We start from the raw sequence: 13,258 nt of genomic DNA, 5'->3' as shown, positions 1-13,258 counted from the left end.
GTGTGCTGGATGGCTGTCAGCATGCCATGGTCTTGTATTCAGCATTGAATCCCCAGAATGTAGCCTGTACATGTAGTAGAGGCACTATGGATATTACAATAAACTAATATGAAAGGTATGGGAATAGGCTAGTAAGATGGAAAAGTCTTGCTCAGAGGCCCCCTACACATATTAAGCACTGTGAGTAATGCACAAAATGTCTTAAATTAAGGTTTCTAACTGAGGGATAGAAATGTTGCCATAGTAATAGGATGTGGGGAGCCTTTGCTTCCGTGTATGTAGCTTAAAACTAAAACAGGTAATGCACATGATTTCTCATAGGGTGGAATTCATGCATAACTAAGTATACTACCAAATAAAAGACTATTTAATCCCAGTGCATCTGTCATACATCCTGAATTATTTCTTTCCTTTCATCCTACTTCCCTTGTCCCCTTCTACCCCTCAGAAGTCACAGCTGCAGTAAAGACAGCTGTGATGACAGTCTCTGCAGGTCTGGCACTCGGACGGTGCAGCATCAGGCTCTTGGGAGGTGGAAATACCTCCACCATGGCCATGCAAATTCCTTCTTTTGAAGTAGGGCACGCATCCAGAACTAGTCGTTTCTCATCAGTGTTCTCACCTGTTTCAAGTTTGGAAGGCAGTTTGGATCTAGAGTGCATCATTTCCTGAAGATCTTTTTGACTTGAATTTGAGGAAAAACATGAGAGTGGGAATTTAGAAAGACATTTCTGAAGATTTGGTTGATAGGAATCATGCAGAGACAATCACACATGTTCCAGCACAAAGGTGATTTATTGACAACATCTCTTTACCACCTGGGACTAAAATGCCTCAGAAGGGATGCCTCTAACCTTTATAGCTCCACAAGTTACCTTCATCTAGACTTTCAGTGAAGAAATAATATGCCTGCATTTGCAGGGCAGGAATGGCCTTTGTCTCAGAGTATTTGCTTTGTATTCCTGGGCTCCTTTATTTAGTATCTCATTCATGGCTTTCTCAGGTAAAATATCCATGTAAGTATGATGAGCATCCTATGCACCCCCTTCCCCTAATATAACTGTAAAGCAGTGAATGTCACAGTATACTCACTTGGCTCTGGTGAATTATTTATTTAGACACTCTACTTAAGGGAGTCTCACAGAACAACTTCTCTTGGGCTCACCCCTCTCTTCTCCAGATTGTGGAGACTTTATTAAGCTTAAAATAACATTACAAAATTTAACTTGCTGTTTCATAAAGTAATTTCCAAGGTTCAGGTTGTTTAAGCTGTCCTTTTGCCAGAGCAGTTCTCCAGATTCCAGCCAAGAGATGCCAGGAAGGAGAAACAATCCAAAGAGAGGCAATTGATCTTGGTCCTTACTTTTTGAGGTAGATAAACATATTTGTTTTTTATTTCATCCCTCTAATGTGGCACGGATTAGTAAGGAACAGGGAAGAGGAGAGCCTGTATACTCTGAGTTGAGATGCTTGAATAGAAAGCCCTCCTCCAAATGAGGTGATCTGAATTGATTTTAATTTCTCAGAATTGGTGTATTTGTTTGCTAGGGCTGTCAGAATGAAGTGCCAGAGACTGTGTGGCTTAAGCAGCCAAACTTTATTTTCTCAAAGTTCTGGAGGCTGGGAGTCCAAGATCCAGATGTTAGAAGGTTTGGTTTCTACTAAGGCTTCTCTCCTTGGCTTGACGATGGCTGCCTTCTTCCTGTGTCATCCCTGTCTGTATTTTCTATATCCCCACATGTCTTTTCCTTGTGCTAACATTTTTGATGTGTCTTCCTCTTCTAATAAGGACACAGTCATATTGATTAAGGCCCCACCCTTTATCTTTATGGCCTGACTTAACCTGCATTATTTCTTGAAATATTCTATCTCCAAATATAAAGTCACATTCTTTTTCAGTAAATGTGCTGCTGAAGTGAGCACAAATACAACCACATTCTAAGGTGTTAACAATTAAGGCTTCAACATATGAATTTTTGCCGAACATAATTCCATAACACTTGGCTATATTCAATTTTCCTTGTTCACAATTTACAATGAACAATGAGACAAATGATCAAAACCACATTATTTCCAGATATTGAGACTTATTTACTATTCTGTTTCTCAAAATAAAAAGAACTCTTATTTATTTTTAATTCACCCTGAACTATAAATATATAGGCCATAAATAAAATCTCATTATTATTTTATAAAGGACCAGGGAATAGTTTTTTTACATACCATTCCCCTTAAATCCTGATAAGTGCTCCTTTTGAACTGTCCTCCTTTCACACATAAAACTCTCAGCTATGAAATGGAGCAGCTAAAAGCCTTTAATGTGTCATTAGTCCTGCAAGCCTAACCTATGGAGTAGGCAGTCAAACAAGTAAGCCAAGTTCTAGAGGAAATTGGCCTATCCCTTTAAAAAAAAAAAAACACAGCATTTAATAAAAATGAAAATATAGTGTATCTCTAACCTATTAAAAATTATTGCCTCTAGACATATCAGATATTGGTAACCTTAGGCATAAATAGTAAACATAGCAATTCGTATTGAAAGTTCTCACGCTGATGGGTAACATAAAATGTGTATCTAAGTCCAAAGTAAGTTTTTCAATAAAATTTGGTTTGTAGATTTCTAAGTCTAACAGAAGTGGTCTTTCTTATCAGTAACAGTTATGCATATTTATGGCTTCAATGTGTTTATTTCATTGTTACCTACTAACTGATATTTTCCAAGGTTATTGTCATTTGTGCTAATTTTAAGTATATATTTTTCACCAAATATTCAAATACTGGTTATCATCCAAACAATATATCAAAACACTGAGCTTGAACACCAGTTTTCCAGAATACAACTGGTGACAGAAAGTGACAACTCACTGTTTTTGCCATCAGCAGTCCATTCAGGTGATTCAATGTTCATTGTAAAAACATAAAAGGAGAGGATACTAGATTTAGTTCAGCAGCTCCAGGGATACAGTCCTTTTGATTTCTAGATTGTGAAGTCCCTTACTTGAATGTGTATAATAAGATAATTCAAGCAATATGGTCTAATTTAATTTTAACTTGGTACTCAGGATTTGCTATTCATGAAATACGTAACCTGATTTTTGAAAAAAAATCAATGAATTTGATCATATCTTGGAACCTCATTTCATTCTCTCTAGGGTTGTCATGGCAACAGAGAAACCAGGGTGCTATGGGGAGATGTGATTTCAGACTTCTGCTGTAGTTATTCCTATGTGTGGTCCATGGAGAGAGAAATAATGTGCAGGCTGCTTTATTCAAAAAATTGCATTTAATATGCATTATGCTAGTACAGTAGTGGTGGAGAACTCAGATTCTACAAAATGCTGGGTCTTGCTACTCTATAGTAAGTTGAGTTTAGGTTTACTTGTTCACAAAAATTCAGAATGAAATTTACTCAATGGTTAAGTTAAGCATTTGAGTTAATCACAAACTTTCTCCATAAATAGGAAGTTAGCTTTGATTATGAATCCTGTGCCACCTGGGCAAGATCTGGGCAGCTCACAGTTTTAGTCCCTGCTGTTGGGATCCTTCAGCTTGCCTGGTAGTGGCTTGCTACCCAGTTATATGATATGAGAGCCTTCCCACTCTGTGTGGGAGATTCTTTTCTTTCCTCCTTTCCCTTTGCTTCCTCCCTTCCTTCCTCACTGCCTCCTTCTCCTTCTGATGCTTGATCTTGCAGATACATTGCATTGCATTGACCTGCCACTCTGCGCTGCCTCAAGTTCCGGCCTGCTTCTACCCTGCTAAATAAGCTCAGTTAGCTTCCCTCTGTGCCCACCTCCCTCTCCTACCCTCACACCTTATTCTTCCCTGTAATCCACACCCACATGCCCATGTCCACCGGCCACTTGCTTCTTAATGCTAGCTCTCTGCTAAGAGTAGATGAAGTTCTTGTGGAATTTGGCGAAAAGCCTAAATATATGCAATAGAATTATATGCAAAAGCTGAAGTCAGAGAGCAACAGGAAAAATTAAACCCCATAGGATTTGGCAGAAATCATAAAAATGGATTTTTAGTCATGCAAAGTGGAGAAATGGCTACACTCTAAGCCAATCACACCTGGGTTTCCAAGGGGCAAGGTAACACTGATGAACCGCTGGATTATATACACCTATGACAGAAGGAGCAAACATTTAAACACATTTTACACAAACGTGTACCACAGCAACAAGAGCTAGGTGCGTGAATGTATCTTTGCAGTATTTATATTATTTTAGAAATACACCATAGTCAAAATTTTCCTTATTTAGCTCAACACTAAAATAATTACTTGGGAGCATTTTCCCAATAAAGGCTAATTTGAAGTTCAAAGCTATTGAAAATTAGAAGGAAATAAGGAAAAAGTAATGCTTTGTTAAGTCATAATGCTTAGTGTTCATCAGTCAAGGTCCAAATCCTTTTTAGTATAAGGAAGTAAAAGAAGTCATATCTCTAGATCGCAAGTATCTAAACCTACTGTGGTGTTATCTCCTTGCTGTAGGCATATATTAGGCACTTATCAAAAACACAAAACTCTTCAATAGTCACTAGAGTTAACAATGAACTATGGTTTATTTAAATAGAAAAACAAGAAGACAACATGTTATTCATTTATTTACATTGCTGTGGACTTGTGGATACTTGCTTTATACTTTGGTTTATAACCCAGTATTACTTAATCTATTTGGTTGCTCAAATTATTTAAAGTTCAGGCATTGGGAATTTTCTAGGGGGTTCCCATATCCCTTTGACGTACTCTTATTTAATGTATTTTTACTACTTTTTAAAAACATTTTTGGCACTACAATATGCTCCAAGTTCATATTATATATTTACCTGCCATGGTTCTAGAGCCGGCTAGTTCTCCAAGGAACTTTGTTTTATTGGAGAAAGATATTAGAAGTCAAGGAGTGGGCCCTGGGTAGGCTCATTGATACTAGGAGTCATTGCAGTATCTTCTGGACCCTCTCAGCTGACAGAGCAAGGAAATATATGTGTGCATACTAACCAGTGAATATACACATACCTATAAATGTTTCTATATTTAATCACCTGCTTCTTAACCTGTTCATTAAGTGGAACCTAAGGTCATATTACCTCCAACCCCATTTACCACGCAGATAATTCTAACTTTCTTTTCTTCCTTATCCTTTAACTTCCCACTGGAACAATGAAAATCTGCCTCCCATATCTATTGATTTAATTATTCTTGTTCAGTATAAATGAAAGGGGGTTTCAAATTATTAACTTGTAATACAATGGAAAATACTGTCTTAACTAGAGTACAGTGCTGATGCACAGTCCCTTTTTACGGTACTCTGACAGATACCTCATCCTTACTAAACTTATTTAGGACAAAGCTTCCCCCACTTCAGTGAAGTTGTTACATATATTTCTAACACATTTAGACTATTTTTGTTACATCTTCATTCCATCTGGGATTCTTGACCTTTTAAATTATTTTTAATATTTGAATGTATTAAGTTTCACTCTTTTGAGTTGTAATTTCTCTGGGTTCTGACTAATACATGGTGTCATGTCTTTTTAGTATCATACAAAATAGTTTCACCACCCTAAAAATTTTTCTGTTTTCACCTAGTTAATCCACTTCCTCCACCTCAATCACTGGAAACCACTATTTTTACCATATCTTTTGTTTTACCTGTTTCATTATGTAATATAGTTGTAATCATATAGTGTGCAGTCTTCAACTCAGCTATATGCATTTAAGGCTCATCCATATATTCATGTGACTTGGTAGGTCATTCTTTTTAATTGGTAGAAAATATTCCATTGTATGGATATAGAAAAATTCATGCATTCATCTATTGAAGGCTATCTCAGTTGATTCAGTTTTTGGCAATTATGAAAAAGAAACTTCTATAAACATTTGGATACAAGTTTTTTGTCTGCACATAAGCTTTCCATCAGTTGGGTAAATATGTAAGAGTGTGATTGCTGGATCGTATGGTTAGACTATGTTTAGCTTTGTAAGAAATGTCCAAACTTTCTTCCAAAGTGGATGGAATTAGATTCTCTAGTAAAATGCTAAATGAAAGTGGTGATATATGTACATCTTTGTCTTTTTCTTAATTTTAAAGGAAATATTCCTGAATCTGATGTAAGCTTGTTTTGGTTACACCTTATGAGGTTAAGGATCTTCCTTAATATTGCTAGTTTTCTGATAGTCTCCCCCCACTAAAGCGAGTATTGTATTTAATTTGATTCTCCCATTGAAATGGCCATATGAAATTTTCCTTTAACTTGCTGATGAGTTGAGTTACATTTATATATTTTTCTAAGTTAAACTATCCTGTGTAATAGGAGCTTGTTATGTATTGAATGATTGTGTGCCCACAAAATCCATATGTTGAAATCTTATCCCCCTACCCAATATAATGGTATTAGAAAGGGAGGGTCTTTGGGGGGTAATTAGGATGAGATGACGTTATAAGGGAGGAGCTTTCCTGAATGAAACTAGTGCCCCTGGCACAGGAGAGCTTGTTCTTTTTGCCGTTGAAATATACAGAGTTGGCAGACTACAAACTAAAATAGATTCTTCTGAACAAAATAAACCAATGAACAAAATAGAAGCAGAGGCATGGAACAGACTCACAGCTGTCAGAGGGAAGTAGGTGGGGGGACTGGATGAAAGGAGGCGAAGGGAGTAGCCAACCAGCATCTATGCATCACTTTAGACACAGACAACAGCATGGTGACGGCGAGAAGGAAGCAGGGTGGGGGCTGGGTGGAGGTGGACAAAGGGGAGGAAAATGGGGACATCTGTCATAGTGTCAACACTAAAAATAAAGTTTTAAAATTTAAAAAAACTAAAATAGGGTCCTCATCAGAACCTGACTGTGTTGGTACCATGATCTTGGACTTCCAGCCTCCAGAACTAGGAGAAATAAACGTCTGGTTTTTTATGAACCATTCAGGTTTAAGGAATTTGTTTAGCAGCCTGAACTGAGACCGCAGTTGGTATTGAGAAGTGAGGATGCTACCGTAGCAGGTACAGCAGTCCCCTCTTATCCACGCTTTCCCTTTCCCTGGTTTCAGTTATCCACAGTTAACTGGGCTCTGAAAATGTTAAATGGAGAATTCCCGACGCAAACAATTTATACGTTTTAAGCTACATGATGCTCTGAGTAGCACGATGAAATCCCCCTCCGTCCTGCCCACGACTTGAATTATTCTTTTGTCCAGCATATTGGCTGTGTATTTGCTTCTCACTCAGTGGTCACTTAGTAGCATTTCAGTTATCAGATTGCTTATCGGGGTGAGAGAGCAAGAGACCATATTCACATAACTTTTATTACAGCATATTGTCATAATTTTCTATTTTATAATTAGTTATTGTTAACCTCTTGCTGTTCCTGATTTATAAATTAAACTGTATAATAAGTATGGGTATATGTACGTATGTGTGTGTGTGTGTGTGTGTGTATGAAAAAACATAGTATACATAGGATTTGGTACTATTCATGATTTCAGGCATCTGCTGGTGGGGGGAGGGGAGTCTTGGAAGATATTCCCTATGAGTAAGGAATTCTCATCCACTATACATAAAAGTGTGGAAGTGGCTTTGGAACTAAGTAATGGGTAGAGGCTAGAAGAATTTTGAGGTGCATGTGAGAAAAAGCCATCATCGCCATGAATGGTCCTTTAAAGGTGGTTATGGTGAGAACTCAAAAAGAAAAGAGGGGAGCAATAGAGAAAGCCTCAGTCTTCTTAGAGAATACCCAAATGGTCTTGAATAAAATGTCATAGAAATATGGATGTTAAAGTTGAGTTCTGTTGAGTTCTCAGACGGAAATGAAAAAACATGTTATTGGAAACTAGAGGAAAGGCGATCCTTGTTATAATGTGACAAAGAACTTGGCTGGTTGTGTTCGGGTCCTAATGTTTTGTGGAAGGTAGAATTTTCTAGCTGTGGACTTGGATATTTAGCTGAGGATATTTCTAAGCTAAACATTAAAAGAGTGGCTTGGTTCCTCATAACTGCTTATAGTAAAATGCAAAAGGAGATGAATGACCTGAAGAAGTAAATTTTAAGCAAAAAGAAACTAGACATTAAACATTTAGAAAATTCTCATCCTATTCCTATTGCAAAATGAGGAAGATGTTTGAGAGAGAACACTAAGGATGTAGGGCATGACCAAGCATCTGTGAGATGTGCATGTGAACCATGAATTTAATTAGCCACCCCAGGAGCAAAACTGACCCATAGATAGTAGGACCCCACAATATTGTGATATTTACCACCAAAAGCTTGACCAATTTCCCACCTTAAATATTAGAAAAAAATATTTAAAAATCTTCTCTGGTAGGGAGAAGAGCAAAGGAACAATTTTGAAGTATGCCAGACACCACTTTCTTCTTAACAAGGCATGCCCTCAGAGACAACTAGCCAGAGCCTGTCCAGCAGTGGTATTATTAGGGCTTAACTGATCTGGGGAAAGGTGGGGAGAGCACTTTAGGAATCCAGAGAATGGCACATTAAATTCAAAACAAGCAGAAGAAAAGAAATTATAACAGAGCAGAAATCAATAAAATTGAAGACAGGAAATTACCAATAAAGAAAATAAATAAAACTAACAGCTGTTTCTTTGAAAAGATCAATCAAGTCAATAAGTCTCTAGCAAGGCTAAGAAGAGGTAGGATACAAATTCAGAAATGAAAGAGGAGTCATCTCTTCAGATCCCACAAACATTAAAAGAATAAAGGAATACTCTGAAAAATCCTATTCCTACAAATGTGATAGCACAGATATAACAGATCAATTCTTTGAAAGTTATAATCTGCCAAAGCTCACACAAGAACAAATAGTCAAATATGAATGGGCCTATCTATATATATCAAAGAAATTGAAACAATAACTTTCCAGAACAGAAAGCACTAGGCAACCAAATAGGTTCACTGGTGAATACTACCACACATTGAAGAAACAAGTGCTACCAATTGTCTATAATCCCTTTCAGAAAGTGAAAGCAAAGAGAATAGTTCCTAACTCATTCTATGAGGCCAACATCATTCTAACACTAAAACTAGACAAAGGCGTTACAAGAAAAGAAAACTACGATCAATATCTCTTATGAATATAGAGGCAAAAATCTTCAGCTGATGGGGATACCCTGTTCCTGCAGAGTCCACCCAGGTTGCCGCAGATGGAGGAAATAAGTCATTCCAGATTCTTCTCGGTCTGCCAGGAAAAGGGGATAGTGATTCCCTCTAGTGGAGAATGTCCCCAAGCCTCTCCCTTGAAGTGGCTTTTGTTGAAAACAATGTGCAGGGCTATGCAACAGGCAAGCAAAGCTTATCAATCAATGTCAAAAGGCTATTACAGAAAACAGATAGAGATCATGGATAACAACTGAAGGATCACTGAGATTTGCCTCAGGTCAGGGTCTGGTAGACAGGGCGGCACCCATTCAGCCCTGAAACCTGGAAAACTGATCACATTATATGCTCAGACCCCAAACATCAGTACTCAGTAACTCCAGGGCATTCTTAGCAAAGTAAGTTTCATAGGATTTAATGCATTCCTTTTCCAGACCTAATTGTCCTCAGGAACCACCTGATCCAGTTTAGGGCTATACCTGCCTTTAGTATTGTTTCACTGGTCCCTCACCCCCCCAACCGGTCAGGCAGCCGGGCAGAGCAGCTGAGAAATAAGCAGACATCTTTCAGATGGAATGAGGACTCCAGCCATGACAAAGTCAAGGGGTGAGGGTCTTCTGTCCCTTCTCCATTTCCCCCAAGTCCTTCCCTGATGGCCCCTATGTGGCTGTGCCTGTCTTAGGTTGCCCCTGCCATCAAGGGGTCTTCCCTATCATTGACTAACCAGCCATCTTCTGGGGCCAAGCAGGGTGATGTGAGGGAAGCAGGGTCTGTGCCCCTGCCAGGGGGACAGGTTTTGTCTCCTCAGTGGCCTACTTTCCCAAGGCCTCCTTGCTCAGCTCCAGCCTTGTGGCCTTCTCACCTGTTGGCAAGTCTGCAGTCCCTTAAACCAGGCAGGACAGTTCCCAACATCCAACAAAATAGTAGCAAATTGAACCCAATAATGTATAAAAAGAATTGCACACCATGACCTAGTGGCATTTATCCCACATATGCAAAGCTCATTAAACACTGGAAAATTAACTAATGTAATCTGTCACACCAGCAGGCTAAAGAAGAAAAATCACATGATTATATCATTGGATGCCAAAAGAGCTTTCAAAATCCAAACCTTTTTCCATGATAAGAATACTCAGTCAATTATGAGTGGAGGGAAAATTCTTCAAATTGACAAAGTTATTTAAAAAAAACTTACAATGAGCATCATACTTAATGGTGAGAAACTGGAAGCTTTCCCTCTAAGATTAGGAACAAAGGAGGGATGTTTCACTTCTCCTTTTCCACAGACATTATACTGACAGTCATAGTTAATACAATAAGACAAGAAAAGGAAGTAAGGTATACTGATTGAGAAGGAAGAAATAAAGCTGTCTTTGTTCACAAATAGCATGATCTTCTGTATAGAAAATCTAAGAGAATTGACAAAATTGTGGGACACAGGTCAATATACAGAAGTCAAGTGCTTCACTATGTATCAGCAGTGAACAGTGGAATTTGAAATTAAAAACAGTGCCATTTATGTTAGCCCCTTCAAAAGTCTAACAAAGTGTGTACAAAGTCTATATTAGAAAAAAATACAGAACTGATGAAAGAAATCAAAGAACTAAATAAATGGAGAGACAGTTCATGTTCATGAATAGGAAGTCTTAAAATTGTGAAAATGTTAGTTCTCCTCAACTGGATCTCCCGATTCAGTTCAATTTCAAACAAAATCCCAGCAAGTAATTTTGTGGATATTAACAAACTGATTCTGAAGTTTAAATAGATAGGCTGAAGACTCAGAATAGCGAACACACACTGAAAAGAACAAAGTTGGAAGGCTGACACTACCTAACCTGAAGAGTTACTATACGGCTACAGTAATCAAGACAGTGTGGTATTTGGTGAAAGAATAGACACATGGATCCATGGAACAGAATATAAAATCCAGAAATAGACCCCCATAAATATAGCCAACTGATATTTGACAAAGAAACAAGGGCAATACAATGGAGCAAAGATTGTCTTTTCAACAAATGGTACTAGAACAGCTAGACATCTACATGTAAAAAAAAAAATTAATCTAGAACCACACACTATATCCTTTACAAAAACTAACTAAAAATGAATTACAGACTTAAATATAAAACATAAAAGAATAAAACTCCTAGCCCTGAGTGAGTGGCTCAGTTGGTTGGGCATTGTCCCACAAAGTGATAGTCACCAGTTCAATTCCTGTTCAGGGCACATGTCTGGATTCTGGGCCCAGACCCCAGGTAGGGTACATGCAAGGGGCAAACAATCAATGTTTCCCTCACCCACTGATGTTTCTCTCTATCTCTTTCTCCCTTCCTTCCCCTCTCTCTAAAAACAAATAGAAAAAATCTTGAAAAAGAAGAATAAAACTCCTGAAAGATAGTATAGAAGAAAATCTAGATGATCTTTGGTATGGTCATGGTTTTTTAGGTATAACACCAAAGGCATAATCCATGAGAGAGAGAATTGGTAAGCTGGATTTCATTAAAATGAATGACTTCTGCTTTGCAAAAGACTGCCCAGAGAATTAAACAATAAGCCACAGACTAGGGACTTATTTATTTAATAACAAAAGATTAATAAGAAACTCATTCAAAATATGCGAAGAATTTTTGACACTAACCTTAAGAAAATAAACAATCCAATAAAAATGGACCAGGACCTTAACAGACACTTCACCAAAGATGATACAGAGATGGCAAATAAGCATATGATGTTCCACACCATATGTCATAAGGGAAATGCAAATTAAAGCAATAATGAAATACTATCATGTATCTATTAGAATGGCCAAAATCTGAAACACTGAAAGCACCAAATGCTGGTAAAGATGTGGAGCAACAGGAACTCTCATTCATTCATAGCGTGAGAGCAAAACGTACAGACAGTTTAGATGTCAGTTTGGCACTTTCTTATAAAACTAATCATGCTCTTACCATATGATCCACAGTTGAGTTTCTTTGTATTTACCCCACGGTGTTGAAAATTTATGATCATATAAACATGCAAAAAGATGTTTATAGTAGCTTTATTAATAACTGCTCAAACTTGAGAGGGACAAAGATGTCCTTTAGTAGGTGACTGAATAAATAAGCTATCAAATCATGAAAAGACATGGAGGAATCTTAATTGCCTATTAATAAGTGAATGAAGCCAATCTGAAAGCTTATAGATTATATGATTAAATTTATATGACATTTTTTCCCCCACTTATTTATGCATTCATTGGCTCTTCTTTTCTGTTTTTTTTAATTGCACTGTTTTCCCGTTCCTTTATTTATTTATTTATTTATTTATTTGGTTCCTTGAGCACAACAGGGACATTCTTGTATCAGAGTCTTTACTTGACTTGGCCCAACTGGCACTCCTCATATAACATTTCTCTAACTACTCTAGTGAGCATTTTTCATTCTTTTTGGTTTCCCAGCATGGGAGGTCTATCCATAAAATATCCAGCCGCGCAATATGAAATATAGAGACATTTACTGAAGAAGATACAAGATACAAGAAACATTGGACAATGACGCTTCAGTCCCCTTCAAAGTAGGCACCTTGGGACCTCACACAGTTCTCCTAGTGTCTCTCCCACTGTTCTAAACATTCTGCAAAATCTTTTGTTGGAATTACCATCAGCTGCCCCATCGTATTTTCCCAAATCTCACTGACAGTCTGAAATCTCTTCCCTTTCAAAGATGATTTTAGTTTTGGGAAAAGCCAGAAGTCATAGGGCACCAAATCTGGGCTGTAGGGAGGCTAAGTCATCTGGGTGATTTGATGTTTCACCAAAAAACTCTGCACAGGACGTGATGCATGAGTGGGCATGTTGTGATGAAGCTGTCAATCACCAGTTGCCCATAGCTGTGGCCGTTTTCATTGAGTTGCATCTCTCAACTGACAAAAAAAATTGAGGCAGTACTCCCTATTAATTGTTTGTCTTGGAGGAGCACACTTGTGATTGACAACACTTTCCCAATCAAAAACTACAGTTAACATGGTATTGATCTTGCTGCGACTTTGCTGCACCTTCTTTGCGTGTGAAGAACCAGGCAATTTCCATTTGGACTACTGAGCCTTCATTTCTGGATCATAGCCATAGAGCCATGATTATCTCCAATTATGACCTTCCTGA

At 37.8% G+C, this 13,258-nt stretch overlaps 1 pseudogene; it reads right to left on the bottom strand.

Annotated features, from left to right (window-relative positions):
* Positions 1–437: 437 nt before the first annotated feature.
* The window catches only part of LOC129066089 (uncharacterized), a 168,034-nt pseudogene continuing 155,213 nt past the window's right edge, over positions 438–13,258 (bottom strand).

The sequence above is a fragment of the Pteronotus mesoamericanus genome, unplaced genomic scaffold, assembly GCF_021234165.1.
Source record: "Pteronotus mesoamericanus isolate MK-2021 breed Mesoamerican mustached bat unplaced genomic scaffold, CSHL_Meso_final contig_182, whole genome shotgun sequence".
NCBI lineage: Eukaryota > Metazoa > Chordata > Mammalia > Chiroptera > Mormoopidae > Pteronotus > Pteronotus mesoamericanus.
Note: the sequence above shows the minus strand (reverse complement) of the source record. Positions and strands in the feature narration are given on the sequence as shown.